Raw genomic sequence first — 22,048 nt, forward strand, 5'->3', positions numbered from 1 at the left:
CTCTGACACTCTCTATCACTCTCTGATACTCTCTGTAACTCACTATCACTCTCTGTCACTCTCTATCATTCTCTGACACTCTCTGAGACTCTCAGACACTCACTATCACTCTCTGGTACTCTCTGACACTCTCTATCACTCTCTGACACTCTCTATCTCTCTCTGACACTCTCCATCTCTCTCTGGCACTCTCAATCACTCTCTGACACTCTCTGACACACTCTATAACTCTCTGACTCTCTCTTGCACTCTCTGACACCCTCTGACACTCTCTATCACTCTCTGACACTCACTATCACTCTCTGACACTCACTGACACTCTCTGACAGTCTCTATCACTCTCTGACAATCTCTATCACTGTCTGACACTCTCTATCTCTCTCTGACACTCTCTATCTATCTCTGACACTCTCTGACATTCTCTGACAATCTCCATAACTCTCTGACACTCTCTGACACTCTCTGACACCCTCTGACACTCTCTATCACTCTCTATGACTCTCTATCGCTCTCTGACACACTCTGACACACTCTGACACTCTCAGACACTCTTAGACACTCACTATCACTCTCTGACTCTCTCTATCACTCTCTGCCACTCTCTATCACTCGCTGACACTCTCTGACACTCTCTGACACTCTCTGACATACTCTGACACTCTCTATCACTCTCTGACACTCTCTGAAACTCGCTATCACTCTCTGACACTCTCTGACACTCACTATCACTCTCTGATACTCTCTGACTCTCTCTATCACTCTCTGACACTCTCTATCTCTCTCTGACACTCTCTATCTCTCTCTGACACTCTCTGACACTCTCTGACACTCTCTGAAACTCACTATCACTCTCTGACACTCTCTATCACTTTCTATCATTCTCTGACACTCTCTGACACTGTCAGACACTCACTATCACTCTCTGACACTCTCTGACACTCACTATCACTCTCTGCCACTCTCTGCCACTCTCTGATACTCTCTGACACTCTCTAACACTCTCTGACACTCTCTATCTCTCTCTGACACTCTCTATCACTCTCTGACACTCTCTGACACCCTCTGACACTCTCGATCACTCTCTATCACTCTCTGACACACTCTGACACTCTCAGACAATCTCAGACACTCACGATCACTCTCTGACACTCTCTGACAATCTCTGTCAGTCTCTATCACTCTCTGACACCCTCTATCTCTCTCTGACACTCTGTGACACTCTCTATCACTCTCCATCGCTCTCTGACACTCTCTGACACTGTCATACACTCACAATCACTCTCTGACACACTCTATCACTCTCAGACACTCTCTGACACTCTCTGACATACTCTGACACTCTCTGACACTCTCAGACACTCACTATCACTTTCTGACACTCTCTGACACTCTCAGACACTCACAATCACTCTCTGAAACTCTCTATCACTCTCTGCCACTCTCTGACACACTCTATCACTCTCTGACACTCTCTGACACTCTCTGACAATCTCAGACACTCTCAGACACTCTCAGACACTCACTATCACTCTCTGACACTCTCAGACTCACTCTGACACTCTCTGACACACTCTAGCTCTCTCTGACACTCTCTGAAACTCACTATCACTCTCTGACATTCTCTATCATTCTCTGACACTCTCTGACACTCTCCGACACTCACTATCACTCTTTTACACTCTCTGACACTCTCTGACACTCTCTGACACTCTCTGTCACTCTCTATCACTCTCTGACACTCTCTGACACTCTCTATCACTCTCTGACACTCCCTGACACTCTCTGACACTCTCTGACACTCTCTGACATTCTCTGACACTCTCTATCACTCTCTGATACTCTCTGTAACTCACTATCACTCTCTGTCACTCTCTATCATTCTCTGACACTCTCTGACACTCTCAGAGACACACTATCACTCTCTGATACTCTCTGACACTCTCTATCACTATCTGACACTCTCTGAAACTCACTATCACTCTCTGACACTCTCTGACACTCTCAGACACTCACTATCACTCTCTGAAACTCTCTATCACTCTCTGCCACTCTCTGACACACTCTATCACTCTCTGACACTCTCTGACACTCTCTGACAATCTCAGACACTCTCAGACACTCTCAGACACTCACGATCACTCTCTGACACTCTCTGACTCACTCTGACACTCTCTGACACACTCTGACACACTCTAGCGCTCTGTGACACTCTCTGAAACTCACTATCACTCTCTGACATTCTCTATCATTCTCTGACACTCTCTGACACTCTCAGACACTCACTATCACTCTTTTACACTCTCTGACACTCTCTGACACTCTCTGACACTCTCTATCACTCTCTGACACTCTCTGACACTCTCTGACACTCTCTATCACTCTCTGACACTCTCAGACACTCACTATCACTCTCTGATACTCTCTGACACTCTCTATCACTCTCTGACACTCTCTGAAACTCACTATCACACTCTGACACTCTCTGACACTCTCAGACACTCACTATCACTCTCTGAAACTCTCTATCACTCTCTGCCACTCTCTGACACACTCTATCACTCTCTGACACTCTCTGACACTCTCTGACAACCTCAGACATTCTCAGACACTCACTATCAATCTCTGACACTCTCTGACTCACTCTGACACTCTCTGACACACTCTGACACACTCTAGCACTCTCTGACACTCTCTGAAACTCACTATCACTCTCTGACATTCTCTATCATTCTCTGACACTCTCTGACACTCTCAGACACTCACTATCACTCTCTATCACTCTCTATCACTCTCTGACACTCTCTGACACTCTCTATCACTCTCTGACACTCTCTGACACTCTCTGACACTCTCTGACATTCTCTGACACTCTCTATCACTCTCTGATACTCTCTGTAACTCACTATCACTCTCTGTCACTCTCTATCATTCTCTGACACTCTCTGAGACTCTCAGACACTCACTATCACTCTCTGGTACTCTCTGACACTCTCTATCACTCTCTGACACTCTCTATCTCTCTCTGACACTCTCCATCTCTCTCTGGCACTCTCAATCACTCTCTGACACTCTCTGACACACTCTATAACTCTCTGACTCTCTCTTGCACTCTCTGACACCCTCTGACACTCTCTATCACTCTCTGATACTCACTATCACTCTCTGACACTCACTGACACTCTCTGACAGTCTCTATCACTCTCTGACAATCTCTATCACTGTCTGACACTCTCTATCTCTCTCTGACACTCTCTATCTATCTCTGACACTCTCTGACATTCTCTGACAATCTCCATAACTCTCTGACACTCTCTGACACTCTCTGACACCCTCTGACACTCTCTATCACTCTCTATGACTCTCTATCGCTCTCTGACACACTCTGACACACTCTGACACTCTCAGACACTCTTAGACACTCACTATCACTCTCTGACTCTCTCTATCACTCTCTGCCACTCTCTATCACTCGCTGACACTCTCTGACACTCTCTGACACTCTCTGACATACTCTGACACTCTCTATCACTCTCTGACACTCTCTGAAACTCGCTATCACTCTCTGACACTCTCTGACACTCACTATCACTATCTGATACTCTCTGACTCTCTCTATCACTCTCTGACACTCTCTATCTCTCTCTGACACTCTCTATCTCTCTCTGACACTCTCTGACACTCTCTGACACTCTCTGAAACTCACTATCACTCTCTGACACTCTCTATCACTTTCTATCATTCTCTGACACTCTCTGACACTGTCAGACACTCACTATCACTCTCTGACACTCTCTGACACTCACTATTACTCTCTGCCACTCTCTGCCACTCTCTGATACTCTCTGACACTCTCTAACACTCTCTGACACTCTCTATCTCTCTCTGACACTCTCTATCACTCTCTGACACTCTCTGACACCCTCTGACACTCTCGATCACTCTCTATCACTCTCTGACACACTCTGACACTCTCAGACAATCTCAGACACTCACGATCACTCTCTGACACTCTCTGACAATCTCTGTCAGTCTCTATCACTCTCTGACACCCTCTATCTCTCTCTGACACTCTGTGACACTCTCTATCACTCTCTATCGCTCTCTGACACTCTCTGACACTCTCCGACTCTCTCAGACACTCACTATCACTCTCTGATACTCTCTGATACTCTCTGACACTCTCTATCACTCTATGACACACTCTATCTCTCTCTGACACTCTCTGACACTCTCTGACTCCCTCTGACACTCTCTATCACTCTCTATCACTCTCTGACACACTCTGACACTCTCAGACACTCACTATCACTCTCTGACACTCTCTGACACTCTCTGACTGTCTCTATCACTCTCTGACACCCTTTATCTCTCTCTGACACTCTGTGACACTCTCTATCGCTCTCAGACACTCTCTGACACTCTCAGACACTCACTATCACTCTCTGACACACTCTATCACTCTCTGACTCTCTCTGAAACTCTCTGACACTCTCTGACACTCACTATCTCTCTCTGACACTCTCTATCACTCTCTGACACTCTCTGACATTCTCTGACACTCTCTATCACTCTCTGATACTCTCTGTAACTCACTATCACTCTCTGTCACTCTCTATCTCTCTCTGACACTCTCCATCTCTCTCTGGCACTCTCACTCACTCTCTGACACTCTCTGACACACTCTATAACTCTCTGACTCTCTCTGGCACTCTCTGACACCCTCTGACACTCTCTATCACTCTCTGACACTCACTATCACTCTCTGACACTCTCTGACACTCTCTGACACTCTCTGACAGTCTCTATCACTCTCTGACAATCTCTATCACTGTCTGACACTCTCTATCTCTCTCTGACTCTCTCTATCTATCTCTGACACTCTCTGACATTCTCTGACACTCTCCATAACTCTCTGACACTCTCTGACACTCTCTGACACCCTCTGACACTCTCTATCACTCTCTATGACTCTCTATCGCTCTCTGACACACTCTGACACACTCTGACACTCTCAGACACTCTTAGACACTCACTATCACTCTCTGACTCTCTCTATCACTCTCTGCCACTCTCTATCACTCGCTGACACTCTCTGACACTCTTTGACACTCTCTGACATACTCTGACACTCTCTATCACTCTCTGACACTCTCTGAAACTCACTATCACTCTCTGACACTCTCTGACACTCACTATCACTCTCTGATACTCTCTGACTCTCTCTATCACTCTCTGACACTCTCTATCTCTCTCTGACACTCTCTATCTCTCTCTGACACTCTCTATCATTCTCTGACACTCTCTGACAATCTCTGACACTCTCTATCACTCTCTGACACTCTCTGACACTCTCTATCACTCTCTGACACTCTCTATCACTCTCTGACACACTCTGACACTCTCAGACACTCTCAGACACTCACTATCACTCTCTGACACTCTCTGAAACTCACTATAACTCTCTGACACTCTCTATCATTCTCTGACACTCTCTGACACCCTCTATCTCTCTCTGACACTCTGTGACACTCTCTATCACTCTCTATCGCTCTCTGACACTCTCAGACACTCACTATCACTCTCTGCCACTCTCTGACACTCTCTGAAAATCTCAGACACTCTCAGACACTCTCTGACACTCTCTGGCATACTCTGACACTCTCTATCACTCTCTGACACTCTCTGAAACTCACTATCACTCTCTGACACTCTCTATCACTTTCTATCATTCTCTGACACTCTCTGACACTCTGAGACACTCTCTGTCACTCTCTACCACTCTCTGACACTCTCTGACACTCTCTATCACTCTCTGACACTCTCTGACACTCTCTGACACTCTCTCACATTCTCTGACATTCTCTATCACTCTCTGATACTCTCTGTAACTCACTATCACTCTCTGTCACTCTCTATCATTCTCTGACACTCTCTGACACTCTCAGACGCTCACTATCACTCTCTGATACTCTCTGACACTCTCTATCACTCTCTGACACTCTCTATCTCTCTCTGACACTCTCCATCTCTCTCTGGCACTCTCCATCTCTCTCTGGCACTCTCAATCACTCTCTGACACTCTCTGACACTCACTATCACTCTCTGACACTCTTTGACACTCTCTGACAGTCTCTATCACCCTCTGACAATCTCTATCACTGTCTGACACTCTCTATCTCTCTCTGACACTCTCTATCTCTCTCTGACACTCTCTGACATTCTCTGACACTCTCCATAACTCTCAGACATTCACTTTCACTCTCTGACACTCTCTGAAACTCACTATCACTCTCTGACACTCTCTATCATTCTCTGACACTCTCTGACACCCTCTATCTCTCTCTGATGCTCTGTGACACTCTCTATCACTCTCTATCGCTCTCTGACACTCTCTGACACTCTCAGACACTCACTATCACTCTCTGCCACTCTCTGACACTCTCTGAAAATCTCAGACACTCTCAGACACTCTCAGACACTCTCTGACACTCTCTGGCATACTCTGACACTCTCTATCACTCTCTGACACTCTCTGAAACTCACTATCACTCTCTGACACTCTCTATCACTTTCTATCATTCTCCGACACTCTCTGACACTCTGAGACACTCTCTATCACTCTCTATCACTCTCTGACACTCTCTGACACTCTCTATCACTCTCTGACACCCTCTGACACTCTCTGACACTCTCTGACACTCTCTCACATTCTCTGACACTCTCTATCACTCTCTGATACTCTCTGACACTCTCTATCACTCTCTGACACTCTCTATCTCTCTCTGACACTCTCCATCTCTCTCTGGCACTCTCCATCTCTCTCTGGCACTCTCAATCACTCTCTGACACTCTCTGACACACTCTATAACTCTTTGACTCTCTCTGGCACTCTCTGACACCCTCTGACACTCTCTATCACTCTCTGACACTCACTATCACTCTCTGACACTCTCTGACACTCTCTGACAGTCTCTGTCACTCTCTGACTATCTCTATCACTGTCTGACACTCTCTATCTCTCTCTGACACTCTCTATCTCTCTCTGACACTCTCCATAACTCTCTGACACTCGCTGACACTCTCTGACACTCTCTGTCACTCTCTGACAATCTCAGACACTCTCAGACACTCTCTGACACTCTCTGACACTCTCTGGCCTACTCTGACACCCTCTATCACTCTCTGACACTCTCTGAAACTCACTATCACTCTCTGACACTCTCTATCACTTTCTATCACTCGCTGACACTCTCTGACAATCTCAGACACTCTCAGACACTCTCAGACACTCTCAGACACTCTCTGACACTCTCTGACACACTCTACCACTCGCTGACACTCTCTGACACTCTCTGAATATCTCAGACACTCTCAGACACTCTGAGACACTCTCAGACACTCATTATCGCTCTCTGACTCTCTCTGACACTCTCTGCAACTCTCTGACACTCTTTGACACTCTCTGACACTCTCTGACACTCTCTGACACACTCTGACACTCTCTGTCACTCTCTGACACTCTCTGAAACTCACTATCTCTCTCTGACACTCTTTATCACTCTCTATCACTCTCTGACACTCTCTGACACTCTCTGACACACTCTGACACTCTCTATCACTCTCTATCACTCTCTGACACTCTCTGAAACTCACTATCTCTCTCTGACACTCTCTATCACTCTCTATCACTCTCTGACACTCTCTGACACTGTCTATCACTCTCTATCACTCTCAGACACTCTCAGGCACTCACTATCTCTCTCTGACACTCTCTGACACACTCTATCACTCTCTATCACTCTGAGACACTCTCAGACACTCACTATCACTCTCTGACACTCTCTGAAACTCACTATCTCTCTCTGACACTCTTTATCACTCTCTATCACTCTCTGACACTCTCTGACACTCTCTGACACACTCTATCACTCTCTATCACTCTGTATCACTCTCAGACACTCTCAGACTCTCACTATCATTCTCTGATACTCTCTGACAATCAATATCACTCTCTGATCTCTCTCACACTCTCAGACACTCACTATCACTCTCTGACACTCTCTGACACTCACTATCACTCTCTGACGAACTCTCTGACACTCTCTGACACTCTCTGACTGTCTCTATCACTCTCTGACACCCTTTATCTCTCTCTGACACTCTGTGACACTCTCTATCGCTCTCAGACACTCTCTGACACTCTCAGACACTCACTATCACTCTCTGACACACTCTATCACTCTCTGACTCTCTCTGAAACTCTCTGACACTCTCTGACACTCACTATCTCTCTCTGACACTCTCTATCACTCTCTGACACTCTCTGACATTCTCTGACACTCTCTATCACTCTCTGATACTCTCTGTAACTCACTATCACTCTCTGTCACTCTCTATCATTCTCTGACACTCTCTGACACTCTCAGACACTCTCTATCACTCTCTGACACTCTCTATCTCTCTCTGACACTCTCCATCTCTCTCTGGCACTCTCAATCACTCTCTGACACTCTCTGACACACTCTGTAACTCTCTGACTCTCTCTGGCACTCTCTGACACCCTCTGACACTCTCTATCACTCTCTGACACTCACTATCACTCTCTGACACTCTCTGACACTCTCTGACACTCTCTGACAGTCTCTATCACTCTCTGACAATCTCTATCACTGTCTGACACTCTCTATCTCTCTCTGACACTCTCTATCTATCTCTGACACTCTCTGACATTCTCTGACACTCTCCATAACTCTCTGACACTCTCTGACACTCTCTGACACCCTCTGACACTCTCTATCACTCTCTATGACTCTCTATCGCTCTCTGACACACTCTGACACACTCTGACACTCTCAGACACTCTTAGACACTCACTATCACTCTCTGACTCTCTCTATCACTCTCTGCCACTCTCTATCACTCGCTGACACTCTCTGACACTCTCTGACACTCTCTGACATACTCTGACACTCTCTATCACTCTCTGACACTCTCTGAAACTCACTATCACTCTCTGACACTCTCTGACACTCACTATCACTCTCTGATACTCTCTGACTCTCTCTATCACTCTCTGACACTCTCTATCTCTCTCTGACACTCTCTATCTCTCTCTGACACTCTCTATCATTCTCTGACACTCTCTGACAATCTCTGACACTCTCTATCACTCTCTGACACTCTCTGACACTCTCTATCACTCTCTGACACTCTCTATCACTCTCTGACACACTCTGACACTCTCAGACACTCTCAGACACTCACTATCACTCTCTGACACTCTCTGAAACTCACTATAACTCTCTGACACTCTCTATCATTCTCTGACACTCGCTGACACCCTCTATCTCTCTCTGACACTCTGTGACACTCTCTATCACTCTCTATCGCTCTCTGACACTTTCAGACACTCACTATCACTCTCTGCCACTCTCTGACACTCTCTGAAAATCTCAGACACTCTCAGACACTCTCTGACTCTCTCTGGCATACTCTGACACTCTCTATCACTCTCTGACACTCTCTGAAACTCACTATCACTCTCTGACATTCTCTATCACTTTCTATCATTCTCTGACACTCTCTGACACTCTGAGACACTCTCTATCACTCTCTACCACTCTCTGACACTCTCTGACACTCTCTATCACTCTCTGACACTCTCTGACACTCTCTGACACTCTCTCACATTCTCTGACACTCTCTATCACTCTCTGATACTCTCTGTAACTCACTATCACTCTCTGTCACTCTCTATCATTCTCTGACACTCTCTGACACGCTCAGACACTCACTATCACTCTCTGATACTCTCCATCTCTCTCTGGCACTCTCCATCTCTCTCTGGCACTCTCAATCACTCTCTGACACTCTCTGACACTCACTATCACTCTCTGACACTCTCTGACACTCTCTGACAGTCTCTATCACCCTCTGACAATCTCTATCACTGTCTGACACTCTCTATCTCTCTCTGACACTCTCTATCTCTCTCTGACACTCTCTGACATTCTCTGACACTCTCCATAACTCTCAGACATTCACTTTCACTCTCTGACACTCTCTGAAACTCACTATCACTCTCTGACACTCTCTATCATTCTCTGACACTCTCTGACACCCTCTATCTCTCTCTGACACTCTGTGACACTCTCTATCACTCTCTATCGCTCTCTGACACTCTCTGCCACTCTCAGACACTCACTATCACTCTCTGCCACTCTCTGACACTCTCTGAAAATCTCAGACACTCTCAGACACTCTCAGACACTCTCTGACACTCTCTGGCATACTCTGACACTCTCTATCACTCTCTGACACTCTCTGAAACTCACTATCACTCTCTGACACTCTCTATCACTTTCTATCATTCTCCGACACTCTCTGACACTCTGAGACACTCTCTATCACTCTCTATCACTCTCTGACACTCTCTGACACTCTCTATCACTCTCTGACACTCTCTGACACTCTCTGACACTCTCTCACATTCTCTGACACTTTCTATCACTCTCTGATACTCTCTGACACTCTCTATCACTCTCTGACACTCTCTATCTCTCTCTGACACTCTCCATCTCTCTCTGGCACTCTCCATCTCTCTCTGGCACTCTCAATCACTCTCTGACACTCTCTGACAATCAATATCACTCTCTGATCTCTCTCACACTCTCAGACACTCACTATCACTCTCTGACACTCTCTGACACTCACTATCACTCTCTGACGAACTCTCTGACACTCTCTGACACTCTCTGACTGTCTCTATCACTCTCTGACACCCTTTATCTCTCTCTGACACTCTGTGACACTCTCTATCGCTCTCAGACACTCTCTGACACTCTCAGACACTCACTATCACTCTCTGACACACTCTATCACTCTCTGACTCTCTCTGAAACTCTCTGACACTCTCTGACACTCACTATCTCTCTCTGACACTCTCTATCACTCTCTGACACTCTCTGACATTCTCTGACACTCTCTATCACTCTCTGATACTCTCTGTAACTCACTATCACTCTCTGTCACTCTCTATCATTCTCTGACACTCTCTGACACTCTCAGACACTCACTATCACTCTCTGATACTCTCTGACACTCTCTATCACTCTCTGACACTCTCTATCTCTCTCTGACACTCTCCATCTCTCTCTGGCACTCTCAATCACTCTCTGACACTCTCTGACACACTCTATAACTCTCTGACTCTCTCTGGCACTCTCTGACACCCTCTGACACTCTCTATCACTCTCTGACACTCACTATCACTCTCTGACACTCTCTGACACTCTCTGACAGTCTCTATCACTCTCTGACAATCTCTATCACTGTCTGACACTCTCTATCTCTCTCTGACACTCTCTATCTATCTCTGACACTCTCTGACATTCTCTGACACTCTCCATAACTCTCTGACACTCTCTGACACTCTCTGACACCCTCTGACACTCTCTATCACTCTCTATGACTCTCTATCGCTCTCTGACACACTCTGACACACTCTGACACTCTCAGACACTCTTAGACACTCACTATCACTCTCTGACTCTCTCTATCACTCTCTGCCACTCTCTATCACTCGCTGACACTCTCTGACACTCTCTGACACTCTCTGACATACTCTGACACTCTCTATCACTCTCTGACACTCTCTGAAACTCACTATCACTCTCTGACACTCTCTGACACTCACTATCACTCTCTGATACTCTCTGACTCTCTCTATCACTCTCTGACACTCTCTATCTCTCTCTGACACTCTCTATCTCTCTCTGACACTCTCTATCATTCTCTGACACTCTCTGACAATCTCTGACACTCTCTATCACTCTCTGACACTCTCTGACACTCTCTATCACTCTCTGACACTCTCTATCACTCTCTGACACACTCTGACACTCTCAGACACTCTCAGACACTCACTATCACTCTCTGACACTCTCTGAAACTCACTATAACTCTCTGACACTCTCTATCATTCTCTGACACTCTCTGACACCCTCTATCTCTCTCTGACACTCTGTGACACTCTCTATCACTCTCTATCGCTCTCTGACACTCTCAGACACTCACTATCACTCTCTGCCACTCTCTGACACTCTCTGAAAATCTCAGACACTCTCAGACACTCTCTGACACTCTCTGGCATACTCTGACACTCTCTATCACTCTCTGACACTCTCTGAAACTCACTATCACTCTCTGACACTCTCTATCACTTTCTATCATTCTCTGACACTCTCTGACACTCTGAGACACTCTCTATCACTCTCTACCACTCTCTGACACTCTCTGACACTCTCTATCACTCTCTGACACTCTCTGACACTCTCTGACACTCTCTCACATTCTCTGACACTCTCTATCACTCTCTGATACTCTCTGTAACTCACTATCACTCTCTGTCACTCTCTATCATTCTCTGACACTCTCTGACACTCTCAGACACTCACTATCACTCTCTGATACTCTCCATCTCTCTCTGGCACTCTCCATCTCTCTCTGGCACTCTCAATCACTCTCTGACACTCTCTGACACTCACTATCACTCTCTGACACTCTTTGACACTCTCTGACAGTCTCTATCACCCTCTGACAATCTCTATCACTGTCTGACACTCTCTATCTCTCTCTGACACTCTCTATCTCTCTCTGACACTCTCTGACATTCTCTGACACTCTCCATAACTCTCAGACATTCACTTTCACTCTCTGACACTCTCTGAAACTCACTATCACTCTCTGACACTCTCTATCATTCTCTGACACTCTCTGACACCCTCTATCTCTCTCTGACACTCTGTGACACTCTCTATCACTCTCTATCGCTCTCTGACACTCTCTGCCACTCTCAGACACTCACTATCACTCTCTGCCACTCTCTGACACTCTCTGAAAATCTCAGACACTCTCAGACACTCTCAGACACTCTCTGACACTCTCTGGCATACTCTGACACTCTCTATCACTCTCTGACACTCTCTGAAACTCACTATCACTCTCTGACACTCTCTATCACTTTCTATCATTCTCCGACACTCTCTGACACTCTGAGACACTCTCTATCACTCTCTATCACTCTCTGACACTCTCTGACACTCTCTATCACTCTCTGACACTCTCTGACACTCTCTGACACTCTCTCACATTCTCTGACACTTTCTATCACTCTCTGATACTCTCTGACACTCTCTATCACTCTCTGACACTCTCTATCTCTCTCTGACACTCTCCATCTCTCTCTGGCACTCTCCATCTCTCTCTGGCACTCTCAATCACTCTCTGACACTCTCTGACACACTCTATAACTCTCTGACTCTCTCTGGCACTCTCTGACACCCTCTGACACTCTCTATCACTCTCTGACACTCACTATCACTCTCTGACATTCTCTGACACTCTCTGACAGTCTCTGTCACTCTCTGACAATCTCTATCACTGTCTGACACTCTCTATCTCTCTCTGACACTCTCTATCTCTCTCTGACACTCTCTGACATTCTCTGACACTCTCCATAACTCTCTGACACTCGCTGACACTCTCTGACACTCTCTGTCACTCTCTGACACTCTCTGACAATCTCAGACACTCTCAGACACTCTCTGACACTCTCTGACACTCTCTGGCCTACTCTGACACTCTCTATCACTCTCTGACACTCTCTGAAACTCACTATCACTCTCTGACACTCTCTATCACTTTCTATCATTCTCTGACACTCTCTGACACTCTCAGACAGTCACTATCACTCGCTGACACTCTCTGACAATCTCAGACACTCTCAGACACTCTCAGACACTCTCTGACACTCTCTGCCACTCTCTGACACACTCTACCACTCGCTGACACTCTCTGACACTCTCTGAATATCTCAGACACTCTCAGACACTCTGAGACACTCTCAGACACTCATTATCGCTCTCTGACTCTCTCGGACACTCTCTGCAACTCTCTGACACTCTTTGACACTCTCTGACACTCTCTGACACTCTCTGACACACTCTGACACTCTCTGTCACTCTCTGACACTCTCTGAAACTCACTATCTCTCTCTGACACTCTTTATCACTCTCTATCACTCTCTGACACTCTCTGACACTGTCTATCACTCTCTATCACTCTCAGACACTCTCAGGCACTCACTATCTCTCTCTGACACTCTCTGACACACTCTATCACTCACTATCACTCTCTGACACTCTCTGAAACTCACTATCTCTCTCTGACACTCTTTATCACTCTCTATCACTCTCTGACACTCTCTGACACTCTCTGACACACTCTATCACTCTCTATCACTCTGTATCACTCTCAGACACTCTCAGACTCTCACTATCATTCTCTGATACTCTCTGACAATCAATATCACTCTCTGATCTCTCTCACACTCTCAGACACTCACTATCACTCTCTGACACTCTCTGACACTCACTATCACTCTCTGACGAACTCTCTGACACTCTCAGACACTCACTATCACTCTCTGACTCGCACTATCGCTATCTGACAACCTCGATCACTCTCTGACACTCTCTGACTCTCTCAGACAGTCACTATCACTCTCTGACACTCACTATCAATCTCTGACACTCACTATCACTCTCTGACACTCTCAGACACTCACTATCACTCTCAGACACTCACTATCACTCTCTGACTCTCACTATCACTCTCTGACACTCACTATCACTCTCTGACATTCTCTATCACTCTCTGACACTCTCTGACAACCTCTATCACTCTCTGACACTCTCTGACAATCTCAGACACTCACTATCACTCTCTGACACTCTCTATCACTCTCTGAAACTCTCTGTCACTCTCTATCACTCTCAGACACACTCAGAGACTCACTATCACTCGCTGACACTCTCTGACACTCTCTATCTCTCTCTGACACACTCTATCACTCTCTGACACTCTCTGACACTCTCTGACACCCTCTGACACTCTCTGACACACTCTGACACACTCTGACACTCTCAGACACTCTCAGACACTCACTATCACTCTCTGACACTCTCTGAAACTCACTATCACTCTCTGACACTCTCTGACACTCACTATCACTCTCTGATACTCTCTGACACTCTCTATCTCTCTCTGACACTCTATCATTCTCTGACACCCTCTGACACTCTCTGACACCCTCTATCTCTCTCTGACACTCTGTGACACTCTCTATCACTCTCTATCGCTCTCTGACACTCTCTGACACTCTCAGACACTCACTATCACTCTCTGCCACTCTCTGCCACTCTCTATCACTCGCTGACACACTCTGTCACACTCTGACACTCTCTGACACTCTCTGACACTCTCTGGCATACTCTGACACTCTCTATCACTCTCTGACACTCTCTGAAACTCACTATCACTCTCTGACACTCTCTGAAACTCACTATCACTCTCTGACACTCTCTGACACTCACTATCACTCTCTGATACTCTCTGACACTCTTTATCTCTCTCTGACACTCTATCATTCTCTGACACTCTCTGACACTCTCTGACACCCTCTATCTCTCTCTGACACTCTGTGACACTCACTATCACTCTCTATCGCTCTCTGACACTCTCTGACACTCTCAGACAGTCACTATCACTCTCTGCCACTCTCTGACACTCTCTATCACTCGCTGACACTCTCTGACTATCTCACACACTCTCAGACACTCTCAGACACTCTCAGACACTCTCTGACACTCTCTGACACTCTCTGACATACTCTGACACTCTCTATCACTCTGACACTCTCTGAAACTCACTATCACTCTCTGACACTCTCTATCACTTTCTATCATTCTGTGACACTCTCTGACACTCTCAGACACTCACTATCACTCTCTGATACTCTCTGTCACTCTCTATCACTCTCTGACACTCTCTATCTCTCTCTGACATTCTCTATATCTCTCTGACACCCTCTGACACTCTCTATCACTCTCTGACACACTCTGACACACTCTGACACTCTCAGACACTCTCAGACACTCACTATCACTCTCTGACACTCTCTGACACTCTCTGACAGTCTCTATCACTCTCTGACACCCTCTATCTCTCTCTGACTCTCTGTGACACTCTCTATCACTCTCTATCGCTCTCAGACACTCTCAGACACTCTCAGACACTCTCAGACACTCTCAGTCAGTCTCTGACATACTCTGACACTCTCTATCACTCTCTGACACTCTCTGAAACTCACTATCACTCTCTGACACTCTCCATCACTTTCTATCGTTCTCTGACACTCTCTGACAATCTCAGACACTCACTATCACTCTCGGCCACTCTCTGACACTCACTATCACTCTCTGCCACTCTCTGCCACTCTCTGATACTCTCTGACACTCTCTGACACTCTCTGACACTCTCTATCTCTCTCTGACACTCTCTATCTCTCTCTGACACTCTCTATCACTCTCTGACACTCTCTGACACCCTCTGACACTCTCGATCACTCTCTATCACTCTCTGACACACTCTGACACTCTCAGACAATCTCAGACACTCACTATCACTCTCTGACACTCTCTGACAATCTCTGTCAGTCTCTATCACTCTCTGACACCCTCTATCTCTCTCTGACACTCTGTGACACTCTCTATCACTCTCTATCGCTCTCTGACACTCTCTGACACTCTCCGACTCTCTCAGACACTCACTATCACTCTCTATCACTCTCTGACACTCTCTGACACTCTTTGACACTCTCAGACACTCTCTGACACTCTCAGACACTCACTATCACTCTCTGACACTCTCTGACACACTCTGACACACTCTGACACACTCTGACACACTCTATCACTCTCATAAACTCACTATCACTCTCTATCACTCTCTGACACTCTCTATCACTCTCTGGCACTCTCTATCACTCTCTGGCACTCTCTATCACTCTCTGACACACTCTGACACTCTCTATCACTCTCTATCACTCTCTGACACACTCTGACACACTCTGACACTCTCAGACACTCTCAGACACTCTCTATCGCTCTCTGACACTCTCTGACACTCTCCGACTCTCTCAGACACACACTATCACTCTCTGATACTCTCTGATACTCTCTGACACCCTCTGACACTCTCTATCACTCTCTATCACTCTCTGACACACTCTGACACTCTTGACACTCTCAGACACTCACTATCACTCTCTGACACTCTCTGACACTCTCTGACACTCTGTGTCACTCTATGACACACTCTATCTCTCTCTGATACTCTCTGACACTCTCTGACACCCTCTGACACTCACTATCACTCTCTGACACACTCTATCACTCTCTGACTCTCTCTGAAACTCTCTGACACTCTCTGACACTCACTATCACTCTCTGACACTCTCTATCACTCTCTGACACTCTCTATCTCTTTCTGAAACTCTCTGACACTCGCTGGCTCTCTCAGAATCTCACTATCGCTCTCTGACACTCTCTGTAACTCTCTGCCACTATCTGACACTCTCTGACACCCTCTGACACTCTCTGTCACTCTCTGACACTCTCTGACACTCTCTGACACTCTCTGACAATCTCAGACAGTCTCAGACAATCTCAGACAATCACTAACAATCTCTGACACTCTCTATCTCTCTCTGGCACTCTCTGACATTCTCTGACACTCTCTGACACTCTCTATCACTCTCTAACACTCTCAGACACTCTCTAACACTCTCAGACACTCTCAGACACTCACTATCACTCTCTGACAATCTCTATCACTCTCTGCCACTCTCTGACACTCTCTATCACTCTCTGACACACTCTGACACTCTCTGACACTCTCAGACACTCTCAGACAGTCACTATCAATCTCTGACACTCTCTGACGCACTCTGACACACTCTATCACTCTCTGACACTCTCTGAAACTCACTATCACTCTCTGACACTCTCTATCGCTCTCTATCATTGTCTGACACTCTCTGAAACTCTCTGACACTCTCAGACACTCTCAGACACTCACTATCACTCTCTGACACTCTCTGACATTCTCTGACACTCTCTATCACTCTCTATCACTCTCTGACACTCTCTGACACTCTCTGACACTCTCTATCACTCTCTGACACTCTCTGACACTCTCAGACACTCACTATCACTCTCCGACTCTCTCTATCACTCTCTGCAACTCTCTGCCACTCTCTGACACACTCTGCCACTCGCTGACACTCTCTGACACTCTCTGACAATCTCAGACACTCTCAGACACTCTCAGAGACTCTCAGACACTCATTATCGCTCTCTGACTCTCACTGACAGTCTCTGCAACTCTCTGACACTCTCGACCACTCGCTGACACTCTCTGACACTCTCTGACAATCTCAGACACTCTCAGACATTCTCAGACACTCATTAACACTCTCTGGCACTCTTTGACACACTCTGACACTCTCTGACACTCTCTGACACACTCTGACACTCTCTGACACACTCTGACACTCTCTATCACTCTCTGACACTCTCTGAAACTCACTATCTCTCTCTGTCACTCTTTATCACTCTCTATCACTCTCTGACACTCTCTGACACTCTCTATCACTCTCTATCACTCTCTGACACTCTCTGAAACTCTCTGAAACTCACTATCTCTCTCTGACACTCTTTATCACTCTCTATCACTCTCTGACACTCTCTGACACTCTCTATCACTCTCAGACACTCTCAGACACTCACTATCTCTCTCTGACACTCTCTGACACTCTCTATCACTCTCTATCACTCTCAGACACTCACTATCACTCTCTGACACTCTCTGAAACTCACTATCTCTCTCTGACACTCTTTATCACTCTCTATCACTCTCTGACACTCTCTGACACTCTCTGACACTCTCTATCACTCTCTATCACTCTCAGACACTCTCAGACTCTCCCTATCCTTCTCTGATACTCTCTGACACTCACTATCACTCTCTGACACTCTCTGAAACTCACTATCTCTCTCTGACACTCTTTATCACTCTCTATCACTCTCTGACACTCTCTGACACTCTCTGACACTCTCTATCACTCTCTATCACTCTCAGACACTCTCAGACTCTCCCTATCCTTCTCTGACACTCTCTGACACTCTCAGACACTCTCAGAGAGTCACTATCAATCTCTGACACTCTCTGACGCACTCTGACACACTCTATCACTCTCTGACACTCTCTGAAACTCACTATCACTCTCTGACACTCTCTATCGCTCTCTATCATTCTCTGACACTCTCTGACACTCTCTGACACTCTCTGACACTCACTATCACTCTCTGACGAACTCTCTGACACTCTCTGACACTCTCTGACACTCACTATCACTCTCAGACACTCACTATCACTCTCTGACTCGCACTATCGCTATCTGACAACCTCTATCACTCTCTGACACTCTCTGACACTCTCAGACAGTCACTATCACTCTCTGACACTCACTATCAATCTCTGACACTCACTATCACTCTCTGACACTCTCAGACACTCACTATCACTTTCAGACACTCACTATCACTCTCTGACTCTCACTATCACTCTCTGACACTCACTATCACTCTCTGACATTCTCTATCACTCTCTGACACTCTCTGACACTCTCTGACAACCTCTATCACTCTCTGACACTCTCTGACAATCTCAGACACTCACTATCACTCTCTGACACTCTCTATCACTCTCTGAAACTCTCTGTCACTCTCTATCACTCTCAGACACACTCAGAGACTCGCTATCACTCGCTGACACTCTCTGACACTCTCTGGCACTCTCTGACACTCTCAGACACTCACTATCACTCTCTGACACTCTCTGACACACTCTGACACACTCTATCACTCTCAGAAACTCACTATCACTCTCTATCACTCTCTGACACTCTCTATCACTCTCTGGCTCACTCTGAAACTCTCTGACACTCTCTATCACTCTCTGCCACTCTCTGACACTCTCTGACACACTCTGACACACTCTGACTCTCTCTGCCACTCACTATCACTCTCTGACTCTCTCTATCACTCTCTGCAACTCTCTGCCACTCTCTGACACTCTCTTTCACTCGCTGGCACTCTCTGACACTCTCTGACACTCTCTATGACTCTCTGCCACTCTCTGACACTCTCTGACACTCTTTGACAATCTCTTTCACTCGCTGACACTCTCTGACACACTCTGACACTCTCAGAGACTCACTATCACTCTCTGACACTCTCTCACACTCTCTATCACTCTCTATCACTCTCTGACACTCTCTGACACTCTCTGACACTCTCTGAGACTCTCTATCACTCTCTGACACTCTCTATCATTCTCTGACACTCTCTATCACTCTCTGACACTCTCTATCACTCTCTGACACTCTCTATCACTCTCTATCACTCTCCGACACCCTCGGACACTCTCTGAAACTCTCAGACACTCACTATCACTCTCTGACACTCAGTATCACTCTCTGACACACTCTATCATCTTTATCTCTCTCTGACACTCTCTGAAACTCTCTGACACTCTCTGACACTCTCTATCACTCTGTATCACTCTCTATCACTCTCTGATATTCTCTGACACTCTCTGACACTCTCTGACACTCTCTGAGACTCTCTATCACTCTCTGACACTCTCTATCATTCTCTGACACTCTCTATCACTCTCTGACACTCTCTATCACTCTCTGACACTCTCTATCACTCTCTATCACTCTCCGACACACTCGGACACTCTCTGAAACTCTCAGACACTCACTATCACTCTCTGACACTCAGTATCACTCTCTGACACTCTCTATCATCTTTATCTCTCTCTGACACTCTCTGAAACTCTCTGACACTCTCTGACACTCTCTATCACTCTGTATCACTCTCTATCACTCTCTGATATTCTCTGACACTCTCTATCACTCTCTGACACTCTCTGACACTCACTATCACTCTCTGACACTGTCTTACACTCTCTGACACTCCCTGACACTCTCTATCACTCTCTGACACTGTCTATCACTCTCTATCACTCACTGAGAATCACTGACACTCTCAGAGACTCACTATCACTCTCTGACACACTCTATCACACGCTGACTCTCTCTGACACTCTCTATCACTCTCTGGCACTCTCTGACACTCTCAGACACTCTCAGAGACTCACTATCACTCTCTGACACTCTCTGACACTCTCTATCACTCTCTATCACTCTCTATCACTCTCTGGCACTCTCTGACACTCTCAGACACTCTCAGAGACTCACTATCACTCTCTGACACTCTCTGTCACTCTCTGACACTCTCTGACACTCTCTATCACTCTCTATCACTCTCTATCACTCTCTGACACTCTCTGACACTCTCTGACATTCTCAGACACTCTCAGAGACTCACTATCACTCTCTGACACTCTCTATCACTCTCTGACACTGTCTGACACTCTCTGACACTCTCTGACACTCACTATCACTCTCTGACACTGTCTTACACTCTCTGACACTCTCTGACACTCTCTATCACTCTCTGACACTGTCTATCACTCTCTATCACTCACTGAGAATCACTGACACTCTCAGAGACTCACTATCTCTCTCTGACACTCACTGTCACTCTCTGACACTCACTATCACTCTCTGACGCTCTCTATCACTCTCTGACACTCACTATCACTCTCTGACACGGTCTTACACTCTCTGACACTCTCTGACACTCTCTATCACTCTCTGACACTGTCTATCACTCTCTATCACTCACTGAGAATCACTGACACTCTCAGAGACTCACTATCTCTCTCTGACACTCACTGTCACTCTCTGACACTCACTATCACTCTCTGACGCTCTCTATCACTCTCTGACACTCTCTATCACTCTCTATCACTCTCTGACACTCACTGACACACTCAGACACTCACTATCACTCTCTGACACTCTCTATCGCTCTCTATCATTGTCTGACACTCTCTGAAACTCTCTGACACTCTCAGAAACTCTCAGACACTCACTATCACTCTCTGACACTCTCTGACATTCTCTGACACTCTCTATCACTCTCTATCACTCTCTGACACTCTCTGACACTCT

This window comes from Heterodontus francisci, chromosome 9, assembly GCF_036365525.1.
Source record: "Heterodontus francisci isolate sHetFra1 chromosome 9, sHetFra1.hap1, whole genome shotgun sequence".
Taxonomy (NCBI): Eukaryota; Metazoa; Chordata; class Chondrichthyes; order Heterodontiformes; family Heterodontidae; genus Heterodontus; species Heterodontus francisci.